We start from the raw sequence: 17,419 nt of genomic DNA, 5'->3' as shown, positions 1-17,419 counted from the left end.
ACCTCCCGCGAGTCGCTGGGGACCTTCCCCTAGGGCTTGTCACGGCAGGGGCTGAGACTCAGCTGGGAGGGAGCGCTGGGGACCGGCCCGGGAGCGTTTCCAAATTCTCCTGTCCCAGGAAGGCAGGTTTGGGCGAGGGGTGCGATGCCTAGGATTCTTCCTGGGATAAGTACTAGGGTGTTAGGCTTTATTTGTAGGGTTTAAAAGCAACGGGGACCCAGATACTGTTGGCATCTGGGTAGCACAGCCTTGGAGAGAAGTGCAAACTCAGAGCAGGTAGGAGCCTAGGTCCTCCTCCAAGCCAAAGGCTTCTGGGAGGAATCCCACCTGATGTACCTGCGTTGGTGGCCCAAAGCCAGTGTAGGCCCCAGCCCGCAGGGCTTCTGCCTCAAACCCCAGGGCCAAGGGAGAGAGGGGTGGGCCTTCCAGCCCTAGATGTCCTTCCAGGTGATAAACTGGACTCCCTGGCAATGGGGTTGAGCCCCCTGGAAAGGGTAGCGTTACCAGGGTCATTGTTTCCTGAATAAAGTCCCCAGGACCCTTTCTGCTTCTTAGTGTTTGCTCTTCCTCCTTCTCATGGGCTCACTCCCATTGGCTGAGCTGAGACCTCTGCCTGTTGACGACTTGCTTCCTCCTTAAATACACGCTTCCTTCTGCAAAGAGGACCACGGTGATGGGTGGTGCAAAGGTCAAAATGCACCAAAGAGTGAGACCCTTTCCCAGGGATGGAAAGACAAAACAGACAGCCTCGCTCTCTATCCCTCCACCCTCAACCCAGACACAGCCATGGCAGCAGGAATGAGCAGGAACCCAAAGTCACAAAAGGGAACTCACATCTGCAGGGACAGTTTAAAAAGCTGAATGGAAAATGTCCTTGTGTAGGGAGTAGGGACTGGATTTCAAATGATTTTGTGGAGATATGTGCCCTTTAGGTAGTTTTTAGATGGGCTGTAATCTTCTCTACCCTTCCCTGTCATGACCCAGTCCCCTTGTGTCCAGGCCCAGACAACTCTGTCTTCTGCAAAGAGCAAGATGCACCCACTTCTCCCTTCAAGATGTGCCCTGTGGGTCTGGCCCAGCAGCTCATCTCCCTCTTCCTCCCCCTCACCTTGGCCCACTTTGGGAGGTACTGGTTTCACCCAATCCATGACTGGCTCTCCCACTCCATTCCTAACCCTATTCCTCCAGAGGCTGTTGCAAGCAGTCTAACCAGCCGGTTCCTGTGAGGGGCAGAGACTGCAGGGGCTGGGGGGGTCATTGTGGGAGGTGTATTCAGCAATCAGATACAGCCATGAGAACAACAGCCTGAATCAGATGGGCCACTTTGGCCACTTGATCAAGAAATCTGTCTATTCTTGGGGCTGCAGACAGTAGGGGCAGCCTTTGTCCTCTCTGGGAGGGTCTGTGGTGTCTCAGTTTTTCCCATCCTCTTGTGAAACCAGGGAGATTTGAAGGGCCTCTGAGAGATTCACATCCGCTCTTGGACAGATCTAGTAGGAGATGAGTCATCAGGATGCTAGCCAGCCCTGGGACCCTCCAGGCTTGACACCTGAGCCCTGTGGTCCAGAAAGGAACTAGACTCAGGGCAGTCGGTGTCTGTCCCAGTTTCGGCTACTCTGGGTTGGATTATATTTTCTTCATGTCCCACTCCGTCCTCCATCTCTGATTGCAGGCCCCGAGTGAGTTAGTGCCGGGCCATCCTCTGTGGCCCAGGCTACTAGCAAGTTGAGCCTTAACCCTACCACTTCAAGACGTGGTGTGGAATCTAGTCTCTAGCTCAAGGCTGTCTTTATTAAAGTGCAAAGGTTAAACTCTCATCTTTTAGATTGATAAAGTCACACTATTACAGGACAAAGGGACTAAAAAGAAAAAAAAGTAGCAGCTAACATTTACTAAGCCCTTACTGTGTACTAAGCACTTTATATGAATTAATTTTAGCCTCCCAAGAAGGCTATGAGCTAATCTATCATCCCATTTTACAGACTAAAAACTGAGACCAGAGAAGCTAAGCAGTTTGCACACCATCACACAGCTAGTAAATTGAGGAATCAGTATTTGGCACCAAGGTCTTTGTAAGCCTACAGCCATGGAGAAAATACAGGTAACAGAGAATTTTATTTGAGGATGTCCTCTCAACCAACATAGGAATGTACAGAGGAGCAGAAACAACATAGGATGTAATTATTGTTGATCAATAATTACACGTATTGCACAATGCAGAGGTACAAGAGGAGTGGATGATTTACTTGCTGAATTTATAATCCCAGGCACTTTCCAATCAAGTAGGAAATGCTTTTATTTTCTTAACAGATGACCCCAAAATTCATTTTAGAAAGGAACAGTCTTTGTTTGGAAAATACCTTTGATCAGTGTTGGAAGGCGAAATCCTCAGGCCTGGGTTTCAGCTGTGGAGGCAGTTCCAGAGAGGGGGTGGAACCTCTGCACCTGAGCAAACCAAGGAACTCGGCTGGCTGGTGCTTAGAGAGGGAAGGGTGAGAAAGAGAGAGAGAGAGCAGAGAGGACGGACAGGAGGAGAATGGAGAGGTGGGGAGGAGGTGAGGTTAGGGGCTCTCGGGGGATGGGCCAGGACAGGAACCCCTGGCATCAGTGTGGTCAGAGGGACTTTAGAAGCATACGAATGTCTAAAAAAAAAAAAAAGAAAAAGAAAAAGATAATCATACATCACTCTCAATTCAGAATGAAGTGTAACTCAGTGAAATGAAGGACCACAATGTGAATTATGCTTGTACGTTGCTGAATTGTGCTTTTGAATGTCTTTTAAAAAATTCATTTGTAAGCACCACTGAATAAAAAGTTAAAAAAAAAAAGAATAGGAATGTCTAGTGTGGATTTTGAACAGCTTGCTAAATAAATAACAATAATTTGAGAAAAATAAACAGCTTACTGTATCAGATGCATGGGAATCCTTCCTGTGACTTCTCTCTGCCGCTTCAGGTCTTTAGAAACGTCCACTCATGAACGTTTCGTGCCAGTGGGATTCTTTGTTTTTTATTTTGGTGGAAATGGGTGAAGAAGCTGTGATTCATCTCTGGATTGACAGAGACCATGAGGAAGCAGGAGGAAGAGGAATCCGTGAGAACGCAAACCTCCCAGGGATTTGCTGAAATCTGGGATAGACTTCGGGCTTTCACAGGCTATTGAGATTGGGGGGTTAAGCCATCTGACCCAGAATTTGAGGGGCAGAGAGAGCCTCACAATTGCTGTGCAGATTACAGATGAGGAAGGTGGTGTTCTCTTTATCGTTAGCATTTTAGGGGCTGTGTGAAAGTTGCAGATGCCAAAATGAAGTGACTCTTGTCAGATCCAGACAAAGTTGGAGTGGGGAGACCTTGAAGGAGGGGAGGTGAGAACTGTCTCAAGGACTTTCTAAAAAAATCCCATAAAAAATTCCTTCATGTCCTTCACACATCCCATGCTTTGCGTGACTTGCTCATTTTGCACATAGGAACGTATTTGCACAACAGAGTTTATGTTAGACATGCTTTGTGATTGCGGCAATTCGGATAAGATGCTCTTGAAAGGATAATTGCCCAACGACAGCACCTCCACCAATGAGCCGATGCCAACTCCTGCCTGGAGCCTATGAGACCGATGAACTTTGTTTCCAAGCAGTTTAGGTGAACTTCTCCTATTTGCCAATAAAAACTTTCCCTTCCCTCTCCGTGTGCACCTGTGGCTTGCCATAGCCGTGCATTCCGAATGACGGTCCTTTTTGCTTACTCCCAAATAAACTCATTACATTTGGAGAAACCATTTTCTGTTGTTGTTGTCTTGACAGCTGAAGTAAACCTTTTTTCTCAAAAAATTGGAAGTGAGGAAAATTAGAAACATAAATACATAGTAGAATAAAGATGTAAAAAATTCATCCAAGAAGACAGAGACAAATCTTGTCAGTGACCATCTGAGCACTTTCTTTTATATGTTTCCTGATGGCTGTTCTATCATTACATGCATGATACAGTCCAAGTCCCCTTGCCTGATCACAAGCAATCTTTTTGCTATGGTTTTACTTCCCAAGTGTAGTTGCAGACAGGGAGAAAATGTGCTAGTTACTTGGATATACCATAAGTTAGCATTCCGGTTTATCCATCTGCCTTTATAGTTTAGTTAATGTAGGTCTCTATCTGAGAAATGGCTTCCTTCTCCATGTGCTGATAAGAAGTGGTTTTTATTCTGTTAGGCTGAGATCCACGTCCTGTCCATAGTAAATTTATCAAAATAATGAATGCCACCCATAGATCCTCTTGGGAAGTTGTTTCACTGGCCTCCCCCTACTAGAAGTGGCACCCTAACATTACCCAATTTTATAGATGAGGAAACTGAGACTTAGGGTAGCTAAATCACTTGCACAAGGTCACACAGAGCCAGCTCCCTAGGTTTGTGTGACTTCGGAGTCTATGCTGTTTTCACAATGCTCCATTTCTGAGGTAATTGAATAGGAGAGGTCCATTTTAAAAAGGCATTTCATTGTTAAACATTTTCCACCAAATACAGTCAGCCTATTTCTAGCTAAGACATCTTCAAACTCAGTGGTTTCTTCATTCATTCATACATTCATTCATTCATTGATCATCCATCCATCCATTTACAAGCCCACTAGTAAGTACCAGGGATGCAAAATCTTTTGACCTTAAAGATCTTTCAGTCTGAAAAGTTATCAAAGTGTACTCATGTTGACACAAGTTCTGTTTTGCATATGAGGTCACAGACACCAGGCCATGCCTCCCCTTTCATCAAAGACTGGTTTTATGGGATTCCTCTCCAACCCAGGCTCTGCTGTCAACCCGAATGACCTCGTGAACAACCTGTTCAGCACTGTAAAAGAAGAAAGAAATCCTTTGTTTTTGCTACCCAGCACACATCAACTTTTCAGTGACAACACCCTATTTTTCCTCTGACAAACCATCCTCTAATCCTCTCAATTCATGCTTTCCAGATAGTTTTGACTATATCCCTAGTATGTATATTGTGAGTGGAGATGAAACTCAGGTCTGTCCAATCACAGCATCATGTGCCCATGATCACAGTGAGTGGTTCAGAGATGGACCCAAATTTGGACCTATGAGAGTGAGGCCCAGGACTTTTAAGTAGTTGGGGAAGAGACTTTTTTTTCCCTGCTAGTCTTGGACTGATGAGGATGAAAGCCTGGAGTTGCTAGCAGCATTTTGCTACCACTATGGACAGTTGAGATCCTGGTGATGTCACATGAGCTCATGGATACAGCTGTGCCTGAAGCTAAATCACCCCATTGACTTTTAAATAACAAAAGCTACTACATTTTCTTTCCGTAATGCCTGTTTGATTTGGGTTTTCTATCAACTGTAAATGCAAGAGATTTGATGGAGTCAAACCCATGGCCTCTTCTTCAACAAACTCCTTTGGATCTTGGATCTGACCTCCTCCAAAGTCATTAATTCAGACATCTCACTCTCTCACTACAGTCTCCTCTACGTCAATGTTGCTTGTTCAACTACATCCACTTCAGTGATTTTTGTAATCTTTTTTTTTTTTTTAAAAGATGACCGGTAAGGGGATCTTAACCCTTGACTTGGTGTTGTCAGCACCACGCTCTCCCAAGTGAGCTAACCAGCCATCCCTACATGGGATCCGAACCTATGGCCTTGGTGTTATCAGCACCGCACTCTCCCAAGTGAGCCACGGGCCGGCCCCTGATTTTTGTGACCTTATTAAGACCCATTGATTCCTATACTAATGTATGATTTTCCAAACCAGTAGCTTTTCCCTTTCTTGTCTTCCTTTGCTATCTAACTTCATGGCACATCATTTTAATGACACCCTTTTCATAGACCATCCTCTCTGGTTCTGTCTTTTCAGTGCATGCCAACCTGGGATGAACCCAACTATCTGCTGGCACTCAAGTAGCTGAGGACTGTTGGGGAAGTCTTGCAGTAGGGCACATTGATACCAATATAAATTTACAAACTCCAGTCTCAAATGAGCCCTCAAAACTACCCAGAAACCCTACTATGTTTCTCCAGCCAGCCTTCACTCTTTCATTCTCCAAAAGTACCAGTTCAGTACTTTGCCGTTCCCTTAACACTTTAAAACTTCTCTCCTCTTGCCTTTCCCCTCACTCTTGACAGTATTTCTCAATCTTTTTATTCTGGAGGAAACTTTGAAATAATTTTCAGGACTCAGGTAACTCCTATCTAAAAATGTATTTTATCTATAGCTTGCGCTACGTTAGCACGATCAGTACATTATAGATATTATAACAAAAATAAAACTGTCAGTGCTCTTTTGGGTAGGAAATGGTATTTGTCTATGGGTCTGTTTATTTTGCCCTGCTTATGAGCCTATCCTTTTGGTGTGGTTTCCCTAGCTACAAAGAAAATGACTGCAATCAAATCAGGAATGGGGTAGAGGAAACTTTAGTTTTCTTTTCTTTTTATTTTTTCCCCCAATTTCCTACTTCTTTAAAAAAAACCTTATCCAAGTGAGCTTAACTGTCTTATCAAAATTTCTGTTATACAAAATGTTAATGAGGTGTGGTGTGTGGTATATGGTATGTGCAAGAGTAGTTTTTTCTGTTTTATTTGTAGGGTCTTTGTCCACATTTCACAGTTTTAAAAAATTCTCAAATGAACTGTTAAACTATTTTTGTGTGTGTGTGTGGCATCATCCAAAACTATAAAATTTTTGTCTACAAAAGTTTTCATATCAGGCATTCTCTTTGAAGAAAGCACTGTGTAGTGACACCATCAGGATTTTCTTTTCCTTTTTCTACGAGAGAGGTGAAACCTCTCATGGAGTCAGCCACTGACGTGGCCCCATCAGCACAAATGTCAACATGGTTCCCCTAAGACAGACCTTTTGTTTCCAAATACACAGATGATATATTAAATACATCTCGGCCTTTGCTTCTTTAGGGTGGCCCTTTGAAACAGAAAAGGTTTTATTGAATTTTATCCTTATTTATTAATCTTACAAATGTTCTGCTGTGAATTTTCTTGGTGAAATCTGCTGACTCATCAACGCAGGTAGAGATGCTGTTGTTTTTTGGTTAATGACACAAAACCTCTTCAGCATTATGTGATATGTCATCAGTACATCAACTTATCACACTGTTTGGGAGTGGAAACTTTTCAATTTCTGCTCCTGCATCTTGTTCTAGCATTTTGCCCATTGTGAATTTGCATGCTGGCATTAGGCTCCTGCCACTGTGGCTTTGCATTTCATTGACACCTCTCATTTCCTCTTTTATGTATTTACACAATTCAAAATGATATTCGCAGCATCTTGTAAATTTTGACCATGAGTCAAAAATTGCTTTAAAATTTGGAGCAGGCCCACAGAGATGGGAGTCTTGCCCTCAACAAGAGATGGCAGCTACCCGAGAACCAAAGGGCAGGGAAGTCTGGAAGAGCCAAAAGAACTGGCGCTTCGCCACAGGGATTCTCTAAAGGCTAAAGATCCCCACCTTTCTGACTCTGATAGAGATTTGAAGTTCCCTAGTTTAGGAAGTGAGCCTCTGAGCTACACTCCTTACTTGACATATGACCAGCTACGTCAAAGTGAAAATCTCCATAATGTTAAAAAACATTGAAATGAAAATAAAGTTTCTGAGTACTTGAAGCTTTGTCTCAAAAACTGCTGTGTAATATGCAGAACACAGAGGACTTTTAGGGTAGTGAAATTACTTTGCATAATACTATAAATGGTGGATATATGTCATTATGAATTTGTGCAAACCCACATAATATACAACACCAAGAGTGAGCCCTAATGTGAAGTATGGACTTTGGGTGATAATGATGTGTCAATGTCGGTTCATCAATTTTAACAAAGGTTCCACTCTGGTGGGGGATACTGATAAGGGGGAGGCTGTGTGTGGGGGGAGGCAGGGGGTATGTGGGAAATCTTTATACCTGCTCCATTTTTCTGTGAACCTAAAACTGCTCTAAAGAATAACCTTCATGGCTGGTTAGCTCAGCTGGTTAGAGCATGGTGTTAGAACACCAAGGTCAAGGGTTCGGATCCCCATACCAGCTAGCTGCCAAAACAAACAAATATAAAAAACGAAAATTAAAGCCTATTACGAAAACAAACTGTGCTGTGTAATTCAAAGGAGGCAAGGGGGAAAAAAAAGACAGTATTCCTGTAATTTAAAAACTGAAATATATTTCTATGCCTCACCCCTACTCAGTATCAGCTTATCTGCACTATGGTTTTCAGTCAAATTTTGCTTTGTGAAATTGAAAAAACAGATTTTGGGGGAGATGTGGTTGGCATAGGCCTGGAAACACCTCTGTAAGGGGCTAAATAAAGTTAAGCACACAATCATTTTCTGATTTCAGGGAGTGAAAGTGTCAGGGAAACACAAACCCTGAGAAAAGGGCTGAAATTCGTTCTGAGGAATAAAGGAAAAAGTCGAAGGTATTTCCCACGTGTAGCTAGATACTGCTCAACCCATAGAGTCACAGGAAGATGAGGAGAAGACAAAATACATCTGCTTCTCCTTCCAAAAATCAAGTTGATGTTTTGAAGATGTAGGTTGAGTCATCCTGTGTCAGGGCTGGAGTCAACACCACGTCACTTCCCTTTCAAGAGGGAGTAAAATGGTGCCTCCTCTTCTTTCTACTGGGCGTGTTTTGGGACTTCTCTCTTCCATGGATTTCACATTCAATCTGATTCTATCCGCTTAACATCTTCCAGAAGTTCATTGATGGTTCCGGTTCACTAATGGATGGCGTCTATCCTGTTTGCTGTTGGTTATTGGAGTTATTTTTATTTATTGTTTATATTCCCTCTGCATTCAATAATGTTTTGAGAGGAAGAAGAGGTAGTACATATATATCCACCCACTATCTTGACGTAAAACCCATCTTGTACCTTCATGTGGCCAGGCTCTTGGATAATAAAGATAGTTTGTGACTCATTTGACATAAATCTATATTTGTGATTATAACTCTTAACTCCTGAATCCAGAAATTAAATGAAAAGCATGACATTAATGGGGTCTATTGGGCTGATATTTAGTGCATGTAAAATTGTGTCCTTTTAGGGCCGGCCCATGGCTCACTCAGGACAGTGTGGTGCTGATAACACCAAGGCCACGGATTCGGATCCCTATATAGGGATGGCCGGTTGGCTCACTGGCTGAGCGTGGTGCTGACAACAGCAAGCCAAGGGTTGAGATCTCCTGACCTGTCATCTTTAAAAAAAAAAAAAAAATTGTGTCCTTTTGGTTAGCCACTTAAAAAAATTATGGTACAAAATATAGTCTGTTGATTATGGGGTAATAATTCTCATCATGATTATCTATAAACATTGTTACACAGCAAGATAAAAGTGTACAAAATGGAAGACATCTTTCACACTAGATTTTTTTCTAATAATAAACATATGTTAGTTCCATTTTTAAGGTGGAAATACGTTTTAAATAAACATATATTATTTTATAAAATAAATGTAAAAATACAGACAAGCTCTGAAGAAAAGACAAAAATCTAATCCAACAAGGAAAATAACCACTGTAAACATTCTAGTGCTTTATATTTAAATTTAAAGTCTTTTTCTCTCCCCACTTACTATATCATGGGCATCTCCCCATATCATGAAATGACTATTTGAAATTCTTTTTTTTTTTTTTCGTGAAGTTATTTTTTAAATTTATTTTTATTATTTTTATTTTTTATTTTTTATTTTTTAATTTTATTTTCTCGATATACATTGTGGCTGATTATTGCTCCCCATCACCAAAACCTCCCTCCCTTCTCCCCCCCCGACAATGTCTTTTCTGTTTGCTTGTCGTATCAACTTCAAGTAATTGTGGTTGTTATATCTTCTTCCCACCCCCCCGGTTTTGTGTGTGTGTGTGTGTGTGTGTGTGTGTGTGAATTTATATATTAATTTTTAGCTCCCACCAATAAGTGAGAACATGTGGTATTTCTCTTTCTGTGCCTGACTTGTTTCACTTAATATAATTCTCTCGAGGTCCATCCATGTTGTTGCAAATGGCAGTATTTCATTCGTTTTTATAGCTGAGTAGTATTCCATTGTGTAGATGTACCACATTTTCCGTATCCACTCATCCGATGATGGACATTTGGGCTGGTTCCAACTCTTGGCTATTGTAAAGAGTGCTGCAATGAACATTGGGGAACAGGTATACCTTCGACTTGATGATTTCCATTCCTCTGGGTATATTCCCAACAGTGGGATAGCTGGGTCGTATGGTAGATCTATCTGCAGTTGTTTGAGGAACCTCCATACCATTTTCCATAGAGGCTGCACCATTTTGCAGTCCCACCAACAATGTACGAGAGTTCCTTTTTCTCCGCAACCTCGCCAGCATTTATCGTTCAGAGTCTTTTGGATTTTAGCCATCCTAACTGGGGTTAGGCGGTATCTCAGTGTGGTTTTGATTTGCATTTCCCGGATGCTGAGTGATGTTGAGCATTTTTTCATATGTCTGTTGGCCATTTGTATATCTTCCTTAGAGAAATGCCTACTTAGCTCTTTTGCCCATTTTTTAATTGGGTTGCTTGTTTTTTTCTTGTAAAGTTGTTTGAGTTCCTTGTATATTCTGGATATTAATCCTTTGTCAGATGTATATTTTGCAAATATTTTCTCCCACTCTGTTGGTTGTCTTTTAACTCTGTTAATTGTTTCTTTTGCTGTGCAGAAGCTTTTTAGTTTGATATAATCCCATTTGTTTATTTTTCCTTTGGTTGCCTGTGCTTTTGGGGTCGTGTTCATGAAGTCTGTGTCCAGTCCTATTTCCTGAAGTGTTTCTCTTATGTTTTCTTTAAGAAGTTTAATTGTTTCAGGGTGTATATTTAAATCCTTAATCCATTTTGAGTTGATTTTAGTATACGGTGAGAGGTATGGATCTAGTTTCATTCTCCTGCATATGGATATCTAGTTATCCCAGCACCATTTGCTGAAGAGGCAGTCCCTTCCCCAGTGAATAGGCTTGGTGCCTTTGTCAAAGATCAGATGGCAGTAAGTGTGTGGGTTGATTTCTGGATTCTCTATTCTATTCCATTGGTCAGTGTGTCTGTTTTTATGCCAGTACCATACTGTTTTGGTTATTATAGCTTTGGAGTATAGCTTAAAGTCAGGTAGTGTTATGCCTCCAGCTTTATTTTTTTGCTCAGCATTGCTTTGGCTATGCGTGGTCTTTTATTGTTCCATATAAATGCCTGGATAGTTTTTTCCATTTCTGAGAAAAATGTCTTTGGAATTTTGATGGGGATTGCATTGAATTTGTATATCACTTTGGGTAGTATGGACATTTTCACTATGTTGATTCTTCCAATCCAAGAGCATGGGATATCTTTCCATCTTCTTGTATCCTCTCTAATTTCTCTCAGCAGTGGCTTGTAGTTCTCATTATAGAGATTTTTCACCTCTTTGGTTAACTCAATTCCTAAGTATTTTATTTTTTTGGTAGCTATTGTAAATGGGCAGGCTTTCTTGATTTCTCGTTCTGCATGTTCACTATTAGAGAAAAGAAATGCTACTGATTTTTGTGTGTTGATTTTGTATCCTGCTACTGTGCTGAAATCATTTATCAATTCCAGCAGTTTTTTTGTAGAGGTTTTAGGCTGTTCGATATATAGGATCATGTCATCTGCAAACAGGGACAGTTTGACTTCATCTTTTCCAATCTGGATGCCCTTTATTTCCTTCTCTTCTCTGATTGCTCTGGCTAGTACTTCCAACACTATGTTGAATAGGAGTGGTGAGAGTGGGCATCCTTGTCTAGTTCCTGTTCTTAAAGGAAAAGCTTTCAGCTTTTCCGCATTCAGGATGATATTGGCAGTGGGTTTGGTATATATGGCTTTAATTATGTTGAGATACTTTCCCTCTATACCTAACTTATAGAGGGTCTTTGTCAAGAATGAGTGCTGAACTTTATCAAATGCTTTTTCAGCATCTATAGAGATGATCATATGGTCCTTGTGTTTGAGTTTATTAATATGGTGTATCGCATTTATTGATTTGCGTATGTTGAACCAACCTTGCATCCCTGGAATGAATCCCACTTGATCGTGATGAATAATTTTTCATATGTGTTGCTGTATTCTGTTTGCTAGTATTTTAGTGAGGATTTTTGCATCTATATTCATCAAGGATATCGGCCTGTAGTTTTCTTTTTTGGTTATATCTTTACCTGGTTTTGGTATCAGGATGATGTTTGCTTCATTGAATGAGTTTGGGAGATTTGCGTCCGTTTCAATCTTTTGGAATAGTTTGTAAAAAATCGGTGTCAATTCCTCTTTGAATGTTTGGTAAAATTCTGCTGTGAATCCATCTGGTCCTGGGCTTTTCTTTGTTGGGAGCCTTCTGATAACGGCTTCAATCTCCTTTATTGTTATTGGTCTGTTCAAATTTTCTACGTCTTCACGGTTCAGTTTTGGGAGCTTGTGTGTGTCCAGAAATTTATCCATTTCCTCCAGATTTTCAAATTTGTTGGCGTATAGTTATTTATAGTAGTCTCGAATGATTCCTTGTATTTCAATGAATCAGTTGTAATATCGCCTTTTTCATTTCTAATTTTTGTTATTTGAGTCTTCTCTCTTCTTTTTTTTGTTAGCCATGCTAATGGTTTGTCAATTTTATTTATCTTTTCAAAAAACCAACTTTTTGATTCGTTGATCTTTTGAATTGTTTTTTGGTTTTCAATTTCATTTAGTTCTGCTCTGTTCTTAATGATTTCTTTCCTTCTGCTAACTTTAGGTTTGGATTGTTCTTGTTTTTCTAGTTCTTTAAGGTGAAGTGTTAGGTTGTTCACTTGCCATCTTTCCATTCTTCTGAAGTGAGCATTTAATGCAATAAATTTCCCCCTCAATGCTGCTTTTGCAGTATCCCACAGGTTTTGGTATGATGTATCATTGTTTTCATTAGTTTCAATAAATTTTTTGATTTCCTGCTTGATTTCTTCTTGGACCCATATGTCATTGAGTAGAATGCTGTTTAATTTCCATGTGTTTGTATAGTTTCCAGAGTTTCGTTTGTTATTAATTTCTAGTTTTAATCCATTGTGGTCTGAGAAGATACATGGGATAATTCCAATTTTTTTGAATTTATTGAGACTTGATTTGTGACCTAATATGTGATCTATCCTGGAGAATGATCCATGTGCTGATGAGAAGAATGAATATTCTGAGGTTGTTGGGTGGAATGTTCTGTAGATATCTGCCAATTCCAATTGGTCTAGAGTCTTGTTTAGATCTTGTGTTTCTCTACTGATTCTTTGCCTACATGATCTGTCTAATATTGACAGTGGGGTGTTCAGGTCCCCTGCTATTATGGTATTAGTGTCTATTTCCCTCTTTAGTTCTAATAGAGTTTGTTTTATAAATCTGGCTGCTCCAACATTGAGTGCGTACATATTTATGATTGTTATGTCTTCTTGACGGATCAGTCCTTTTATCATTAAGTAGTGTCCCTCATTGTCTCTTTTTATGGTTTTTAGTTTAAAGTCTATTTTGTGAGATATAAGAAAAGCTACTCCAGCTCGTTTTTCTTTTCTGTTTGCATGGTAAATCTTTTTCCATCCTTTCACTCTTAGTCTGTGTGAATCTTTATGGGTGAGGTGGGTCTCTTGCAGGCAGCATATAGTTGGGTCCTCCTTTTTGATCCAGTCAGCCAGTCTGTGTCTTTTGATTGGGGAATTTAAGCCTCTTACATTAAGAGTTGTTATTGAAAGGTGTTGATTTATTCCTAGCATTTTGTTGGTTGTTTGGTTGTCTTAGGTCTCTTTTGTTCCTTGCTTTCTGATTTACTGATTGGTTTCTGTGTTTGTTGGTTCCTTAGGTTGTAGATAGCGTTTTTGTTTGCTTGTTTTCTCTTCATGAATGCCATTTTTATTATATTAGTGGGTTTTGATTTTTCTTGGGTTTTTAGTGCAGTGGTAGTTATTTTTCAGGAACCAAACCCAGTACTCCCTTGAGGATTTCTTGTAAGGGTGGTCGTGTGGTAGTGAACTCCCGCAGTTTTTGTTTGTCTGAGAAATATACTATTTGCCCTTCATTTCGGAAGGATAGCCTTGCAGGGTAAAGTATTCTTGGCTGGCAATCTTTGTCTTTTAGTATTTTGAAAATATCATCCCATTCCTTTCTAGCTTTTAGGGTTTGTGATGAAAAGTCTGATGTTAGCCTGATTGGTGCTCCCTTATAGGTGGTTTGACACTTCTCTGTTGCAGCTTTTAAGATTCTCTCTTTGTCTCTGAGTTTTGCCAATTTGACTATGACATGTCTTGGAGAAGGCCTTTTTGGGTTGAATACGTTTGGAGATCGTTGAGCTTCCTGGATCTGAAGATCTGTGACTTTTCCTATACCTGGGAAGTTTTCTGCCACTATTTTTTTGAATATGTTTTCAATGGAATCTCCATTTTCCTCCCCTTCTGGAATACCGATGACTCGGATATTTGAGCGCTTAAGGTTGTCTGATATCTCTCTCAGATTTTCTTCCATGTCCTTGAGTCTTTTTTCTTTCTTTTTGTCTGCTTGTGTTATTTCAAACAGCCCATCTTCAAGTTCAGAGGTTCTCTCTTCAACTTCGACAAGCCTGCTGGTTAAACTCTCCGTTGTGTTTTTTATTTCGCTGAATAACTTCTTCAGTTCAGCAAGTTCTGCTACATTTTTTTTCAGGACATTGATTTCTTTGTACATTTCCTCTTTCAGATCCTGTATACTTTTCCTCATTTCGTCATGATGTCTAGCTGTGTTTTCTTGTATCTCATTCAGTTTCCTTAGAATTATCACTCAAAATTCCTTGTCAGTCATTTCAAGGGCTTCTTGTTCTATAGGATCTAGAGTTTGAGATTTATTAACTTTTGGTGGTATACTTTCTTGATTTTTTGTATTTCTGGTATCTTTTTTTTGATGTTTCTTCATTGTGGCAGGGGTTTCACAGTCCACCGGTTTGAGACTAATGAATAACTAGGATGTTGCTGTGGTTGCCAATTTTGTATGGCTACCTCTGTGGCTGCTCAGTTGGCCTCTAGTGCCTTGTGTGTGTGGTTGCCTCGGGTCTTGGGCTTCTCCGGGGAGCCACCTTTCTGGTCAGCTTGGACTCTGCTGGGCTGGTGGATCACGTACTACAGGGTGTGTGATCGCTGTTGAGCTTTCACTTCCTGTGCAGGACTTCTCCCTGTTCCGTGAGCTCTGGCCCATCCTGTTGGATCGTGCAGTGGTGACCCCACCGGGTGTGTGGTTTCTGTCGAGTCTCCGCCTCCCTGGCCGCATGTCTCCCCACTCTGTGCGCACTGTGCTGGGCTGGGGCGTGTCTTCTGCAACCCTCGTCTATCAGCTGGACCTTCAAGACCCTGCTCGGCACCGCCTCGCCCAGGAAGTCTACCAGGTTTCTGCTAGGCACAGACGACCGGTCACTCTGGGTGCCTTTGTAGCACTGTGTAGATCTTTCTCGGGACTTGTTCACCTTTGTATCCCCCCGGTATAAACCGAGTCTAGCGCCCGCCTGCAGCCAGCTCTCTGGCAGGTTCAAGCGGACCTGGGAACTCTCCTACCACACTATTCCCAAGCAGAAATTGGTTAGGCTTTTTTCCAAACTGGTGGCCGCAGAGATGGTATCTGCCTCCCAGTAACAGGAAGTTTACCGGGGGCCAGAGTCCAGGGTGTGGTGGAGTGACAGTCGGCCCGCCTGTACTTCCTTGCCCTCCTGACACTGGCCGGGGACGCCCCACGCCACCAACCCGCCAGAGAACCGCGGAGGGAGTGGGAGGGGAGGCTGGCCTGCAGGCTCCGGAAAGCCCCGCGCCAGGCCAAGCAAGTGGGAGGGCTCAGTGATGGCCGAGCCGGGCGAAGCTGCCCGCACCTGGGAAAATGGAGGGAGCCCCGGGGCGGTGAGTGGCCTGGTGATGCAGGCGGGAGTCGGGTGGTCGTCTGCCGCCCACAGGACTGGTCCAGGGGTCACTCACAGGGTTGTGCCAGGTCGGGCACTCACTCTCTGCCTCTGGTTTGCCGCCTTCCCCGTTCTCGGCCGCTGCTGCCTCGGGCTGTTCAGTCGTGGCACGGCTCAGGCACTCCCAGGAATCTTCTTTAATGCCGGCCTGAAACCTCGAATCCTGAATAGGGCAGCTGGCCGCCTTCAGCGCGGCCCTGGCCTCCGGGATCCTGGCTGCATCCACAGCAGCCCTGGCACCATGTTCCCTGTTTTGAGACTCTCTTTTGCAGCTAAGAAACGGTTCTTTTCCTGCTCCACACTTCAAAGCTGTTGCCTGTAAATGAGGCAGCCTCTCCTGCCCGGGGCAAAGTGGCGGTCACCCCCCACGACCGGCCAGCAGCAGCGGTCCTCCCTTAAGAGATGGCGAGAGGAAGGTCCACAAGTTTCCCGGCTGCCTGAGGCCCAGTGGCCGCCTTTTCCACCGCAGCTACTCCGCGCCAGCTGCCGCAGCCACCGCCATCTTGAAAGTCCTATTTGAAATTCTTGACTGAATGAATATGGGCAAAAAATATAAAGTGTTCCACAGTTCATAGAGCTGAAATTTTAAACTCTAACTTAATCTCTGGTTTGCTTTTTTTTAAAAAGCATTTTAGTGTGTTTTTAAAAAATAATATCTGACAATGAAGTTATAAAAGATGTGTTTATCAGTCATGATAGATTTAGTTATGCTGTGGTAACAGATAACTCCCAAATCTTAGTGGCTTAAAATAACTAAGATTTATTTCTCTCTCATCTACATTTCTATCATGGGTTGGCAGGGGGACTCTGCTCATTGTAATCATTCAGGGACCCAAGCTAACCAGTGACAGGACTGCCACCATCTCAAGCTTTTCTGGTTACCATTTAAAGAGAGCTCAAGGTTCTCACACTGGCAGTTAAATGCTTGGCCCAGGAAATGACATTTACCACTTCTGTGCAAAACTCACAGGCCAATTGGATTTCATCAAAATTAGAAACTTTTGTGCTGCAAAGCACACTATCGAGAAAGTAAAAAAAACAAGCCACTAAATGAGAGAAAATATTTGCAAATAATCTGTCTGATAAGGGACTTGAATCTAGAATACATAGAGAACTCTTACAACTTAATAATAAAAGGATAGACAACTCAATTAAAAATGGGCAAAGGATATACATAGGCATTTCTCCAGAGAACATATACAATGATCAATCAGCACATGAAAAGATGCTCAACATCACTGGTCATCAGAGAAACACAAATCAAAACACAAAACCACCGCACACCCACTAGGATGGCCATAATCAAAAACAAAGACAATAGCAAATGTTGCCTTGTACACTGCTGGTGGAGTGTAAAATGGTGCAGCCCTTTGTAAAACATTCTGACAATTTCTCAAAAGATTAAACATAGTTACCGAACGACCCAGCAATTCCACTCCCCCAAAACTGAAAATGTATGTTCATACAAAAACTTAAACGTGAATGTTCATAGCAGCATTAT

This window comes from Cynocephalus volans, chromosome 17 (genome assembly GCF_027409185.1).
Source record: "Cynocephalus volans isolate mCynVol1 chromosome 17, mCynVol1.pri, whole genome shotgun sequence".
Taxonomy (NCBI): Eukaryota; Metazoa; Chordata; class Mammalia; order Dermoptera; family Cynocephalidae; genus Cynocephalus; species Cynocephalus volans.
Note: the sequence above shows the minus strand (reverse complement) of the source record.